Source organism: Chanodichthys erythropterus, chromosome 20 (assembly GCF_024489055.1).
Source record: "Chanodichthys erythropterus isolate Z2021 chromosome 20, ASM2448905v1, whole genome shotgun sequence".
Classification (NCBI taxonomy): domain Eukaryota; kingdom Metazoa; phylum Chordata; class Actinopteri; order Cypriniformes; family Xenocyprididae; genus Chanodichthys; species Chanodichthys erythropterus.
The window spans coordinates 2,180,904-2,186,903 of NC_090240.1; the positions used below are offsets into that span (position 1 = coordinate 2,180,904).

At 35.9% G+C, this 6,000-nt stretch overlaps 1 pseudogene; it reads right to left on the reverse strand.

Moving 5' to 3' along the window:
• Positions 1-626: 626 nt before the first annotated feature.
• Positions 627-5,388, reverse strand: LOC137009716 (uncharacterized; annotated as a pseudogene).
• Between the last annotated feature and the right edge of the window lie 612 nt (positions 5,389-6,000).

Sequence of the window (6,000 nt, forward strand, 5' to 3'; positions counted from 1 at the left end):
TTTAAGTTTGCAACTTTTTTATTTTCTAGTACATGTAATAAGCATGTAAACATTTGAAGCTGAAGTACATGAACATTCTTTAAGAAGAAAACACTTATGCTTTGGTACTGCATACACTGTAAACATATACAGTAACAATAAAACATTTTGAATGCATACAACTTGTACTTATGTGTTGGAATTCACAAACATCACTTCATAAACTTGCACAATAACTCATCATGTGAGCTTAGATTAGATTTATGAAATCCCTATATGTGCTACTCAGGTGTGCAATTAGGAACGTGACTGAGCAAGACCATGCATTAAAGTGACAGTTCACTCATTAAATGATAATTCTGTGATTACTTACTAAACTTCATGTAGTTTTAAATCTGCACGAGTTACTTTATTTTGTTAAACACAAAGCTAGACTTTTCAGTTATCAATGGTAACCACACAGCTGGTGGCAGCCATTAACTTCCATAGCATTCGTTTTTCCTACTATGGCTGCTGCCAACTGTGTGGTTACCATCATTAACAAAAACGGGTTTAAGGTTTAAAATTACATGAGGGTGAGTACATAATCATATAATTTTCATTTGAAGGGTGAACTACCACTTTAACTACAGGATAACAGATACTGTGTGTACAATAATGCACATTGCAGTCATGGTCAAATTCCATGACAATTTGAACATTTTTACAGTCTGCATTTTCCTAAATGCGTCCAAATTCATAGCCATGGGTAATGGCCTGTGAGATTACATTTTTGAATTCCATGTATGTGCAACTCAGGTGTGCAATTGGGAATGTGACTGAGCGGGAACATGCATTAACTACAGGATAACAGATTGTGTGTGTACCATAGCGCACACTGCAGTCGTGGTCAAATTCAATGACAATTTTAAAGTTCTCACGGTCTGCATGACTTAAGGGAATATGAGATTGTCCTGTCAGCCATTGGCAAAACTTGCTAACATTAATGTGTGTGTTGGTATGTTTTTCTGCCTTGTCCTCTTCACCCATACTCTCCTCCTCAGGTCTGTTGTCTCTGTCGTCTTTGCTCTCTCCTGAGAAAGTGATTAAAAATCAGTTGAGAGATTTTACCTTACAGTAAATTGCAGTTAAAAATATTACAATGGAATAAGTTTTAGCACTACAACTTTTGACAAATTGGCTTTAGTTAAAAAACAAATCTTTTTAAATCCAGTTTCAAGAAAAAAATCATAACCATAACAATGTAATGAGAACAGTTTTAACTGTAATGTGAAAACATTAATAATTTGTATAAATTAGTCACCTTCATCCTCCATGTCCTGTAAATAGTCCTGCAGAAAGTTGACTACTTTGGACTCCCTTGCACGCCTCATTGTACCCGTCTCACTAAATGAAGGTGATAGTGATTTCATCAGAAAATCAGCATCCACCTTAAATTTACAAAATGAAGAAAGTTAGACAATTATATTTAAAAACATTTACTGATTCAGCAAGTTATCTATTGGGTGGTATTTATATTTACCTTGCAAAAAGATCCTGGAACAAACAGCTGCCTGCAAATGTCAGTTTCTTCTTGTACCAAGCTAAGGAGGTCATACAGTTTCAATCCAGAGGCAATTTGTTGTAGCATGGGAAGTAACCTCACTGTAGAGTGTAGAACCACAGAGCTATAATACAAAGATAATTGAAGAAAAAAATGAGTATCTGAATTAAAAATCAAGACCAATAACCTACAATAAAATGTCATATACCGCACAATCTCTTCTTTTTTTTCAAAAGACACTGCCCCTGTATAACCACATGACAAAATTCTGTCTGTGAACTCCATGACAGTTGTGTTGTCAGCTGCCTTAATCTTTGAAAAAAAACACAAAAAGTATTTTAATTTTTAATCCTTATAGGCAAAAAAATTCCACTACCTTAACAATTTAACAAATAATTTAACTTTAAAAGCCATTTTCCATACTTAAATGAGTTACCTCTTTAATTAGTTCCAAGACTTCAGGGTCAGTAATGTCTCTTTCAGTTATTGCTTCCTGATCCACTTCTCCAGTAGATATATACTTGTAACACCACTGCGAAAAGAAGTTTGGTGGCGGTCCTCCCTGTGCGATGCTGACAGCAAATATCTCTCCAATAACCCTGCATAAAATGGTTTGTCATGTCAACAATAATCGTAAAAAACTAACATTGGCAAATAAGTGTGAAATTTAAATAACCTACTTGAAGTTATGTTTGTCCAAGTCTGTAATTGAGTACTTGGGGTTTTTGCCACCATCCCCACCCTCAAAAAACGCTTCTCTATTCCTGACATCATTTCTTTTCAGAAAAGAAAAAAGAGAACAATAAATTCATAGATATCAACCATAAATTATATTACTGTAAAACTAACCAGTTAAAAATTCTGTCTTCAGCGCCCCATTGTCAATGCCAGCCTCTCCAATAAAGGTAACTCTAAGGGCATTTTTAGGGGAAGACTTTTTCTGCCGCTGCCACTGTTTAATGCCTCTTTCAACCATCTGTTCCCTGGTAACACAAATGCTGAAGGTGCTGCTTTCGTCCACCCTTTCAGTAAGGCTTTTGATGACATCAGCAATGCTAATAATATTGGGAGCAGAGAAAAAAAGCATGAAATTGGAATGTTTCACATTATTAATGTAAAACAGTTAACTTCTGATGAACTATTTGGGGTTTGAGGTACCTTTTAATCTCTTGCTGTGTCCTTAATCGTTTTGGGCATATCTCAGTTCTATCTGTGTCAAAGGCCTCTGTTTCATCAAAAACTCTGTGGGAATAAATATACAGTAATACTCTGTAAGCAGAGGTGCAGTTACTATCATAACATGTTAAAACCTTTATTGGAAATCTAGCTTAAAAAATAATTAATGAAAAAATGAAATACCTTTCACCACAGTAGCTTGCATGGAATTCTACAGTGTCACTGGGGTACAACTGCTCGCAAATGGGACAGGCAGTCTAAAGTAGTATGTAGTAATAAAACACATTATTATTATCATTATTTTTATTACTATTATTCAAGTGGAATGAATTAGTTATTCTTACTGTCTCAGAACCCTTGGCACATGAAGTAAGGTTTAAATTGTTGGTGTCCTTAAAATGTAAAATAAAAACATATTAAAGTATGAACTGGATGAATAACAGTACCTGTGACATGACTTCTTTTTAGGACATACAGACTTTATATTTGCTGCATCAAACAAACACATTTACCGTTACAGATGTTTCAATAGAGGAAGTGTTATCTGGGGAATTTTGCATAGTTATGTCCATGGCAGGACTGTCATCTGTAGAAAATGTAGAAGTCGTCTGCAAAAGACCCAAAAAAACTAAATAAATAAATAAATAACTTTATTAGCCATGGGGCAACAAATATGCAATTAATTAATTAATTGTTTTAATATGAAAGAAATATTTCTCACCTCTTCATCAGAGAGTGTCACTGTCTTACAAGATGCCACATGTGCGGCTAAAAACTGGACTGGCATGTTTTCGTAACAGTTACGACATGTTGTTTTGGGCATTTTTTCAAACTCCTTTGAAGAATAAGGAAGAGGTGACATATCAAGTGTTCCTTGCACTGGCACAATGTATAGTGCTGACTTGCCACGAGCAACCGAACTGAGGTAAGCGCCTGTATAACCTTCTGCCTCAGGGGGTACAATACACAGTTTTCTTTGTCCAGATCCACCTATAAGGAGGGACATAATATTTAAAGTCACTTTGCCATGAGGTCACATGAGATAGTATGTATAGAAAGTTTCAAAGTCTTACCAACAGCCTTATACAACATCCATGCCCCATTCAAATCAGTCATTTTAGGGTATGTCTCCTCGAGTTTTCTGGAGAGCTGTACATAATTTATATAATGTAAGTACTTTGACAAAAATACGTTTTTTTAATTCTTTAATAACATATGGTAAGTTATATTAGTCTAGCGATCAATAATTATATCTGCAATGCCCCCGGCATCAAAATGAACAGAGCACAGCTGCAAAGGAATTTAGGTGGTGCACTTACATAAAAAACATAATGCAAGTCATAAGTCTGACATGAACATCGAAGTGCAAGTGAAGTTTTCAACTACAACTTACCCATGAATGGTCAGAATCATCTTTGACAGTAATAGTTCTCCGACCCATCCCTGCTTGTAGAAGTGTCAGCTCATCTGAAGCTTTTGGTGTCTTCTCCATGTGTTTGTTTACCAGGTAGAACTGTACTTCAAAACACTTTACAGTATGTAGTTTTCTTTTCATGTCAGTAAAGCTAGAGTGTGTTCCTCTTTTCCTGGTCACTTTTTCCCCAAATGTTTTTCCAAACAGTCCTGGGAAGGATCTGCAAAACAAAACAAAAAACATAAACCGTAAATGTATTTTACAAAACAATGTTAAACACTACATTCAACAATTTATTGTTAAAATGACCATAAAAACAATATGACAAACCTTTTCATGTTCTGCTCCAAGGTATTTTGCTGTGGAACTTCTTGTCTAGTGTGGTTTGTAGAATCTGCAGAACCTTTTTCAAACACACCAAAGCAACACATTTCTAAAAATGTTACCACTTTAGGAAAGAAATGTTACAAATCAGATATATTTGACTCATAAAATGACTTTTTAAATTTGTACCCCTCAGTTAATAATAATATAATACAGTATATACATTATTTAGGCAACTCAATTTTTATATTTTTAAATCAGTTATAAAATGAGCAAAATATGTACTAAGTCTACCCATGAGACTTTTAACATTATTCATTTAAACATGCATGTCATCAAGCCATTACTACAGTATATATTAATTGAGAGGAAAACATGTTAACCTATTGTTTACCTTATGCCAATATCTCCGAAAAGCACATGTAGTTTTACACTTACACATTTACACTTAAATGTAGGTTTACACTTACCCTACTACTTTTATATTAAATCGTGATAACATTGCTGCTTTAATATCATGCATTGTATGATCAATGTGCAAAATTATGTAATTGTCAATCTTTTAGAAAAGCAGATCAGTGTAAGTATAGGTAAGGATGAGAACAATCCTCACTGTCTCTTGTTGCAGGCCGGGAAAGGGCACTTTGCAGCAGTGAGACGACCTTTCTTGCTGCCTCCTGCAATTCTTCCTAATAACAGTTTACAGATATGTGTATAATCAGTCTTTCGTAATTATGAGCTGACTATACAGAAAAGAAAAGCCAAGAACATGATGGAACTGATCACTTAGAACCAAAATAGACGTATGCAGAATATTTTCATAACAATTAAATACATTTATTTTATATTACTGCTGTTGTCAAATAGGCTCTGCAAAGTAGGCCATTCCCAATTTATGGTATTAAGGACAATAATGCTTGCCATTGTGTTTTACCTCATTTTTCTCCGACATTCTTGGGGATTCTTGGACGAAAATGCTGTAAGGGGGAGGGGAGGCGGCAGATTGTAGTTGATTGGGTTTTACAAATGACCAATCACAGGTGGGAAGACAAAAGTCATTGCCCCGCCCTCAAAGTGTCAAAAGTCAACTCGAGGAGCGAGCGAGTGTTGAGTAGTCGCGCGAGAGCTCATGTGCAGTTGTGCGCGCTAGGCAGCAGGGGCTTGCGCCAGTATGAATTTCCGCTCCCAAATAATGTTCTGCGCGCTCGCGGTGTACAAATGCGCGCTCGCGGGTGCACAGATGCGCTCTCGCGTTGTTATTTTCCTCTCGTGGGTCTGTTTTGCGCGCTTGGCTTTATTCTCGTGCTCGTGGTTTTTGTGCGCGCGACTTTTGACTCTATTTAAACGCCATAACAAATGTTATCTCTTCGCTGCACAACCAAATGAGTTCTTGTTTGCATTGCAGTGCAACAGCAGAAGGAATCTATGAGTATATAAAATATGTTCAGGGACTCTATCAATCAAATATGGACTACTATATTGCTGATTTAACATCGGTAGATGTCAATGAGTATATGTATAGAAAGTTCATGATCCAGGACTCTTGGGCAAGAAATGTGTTCAG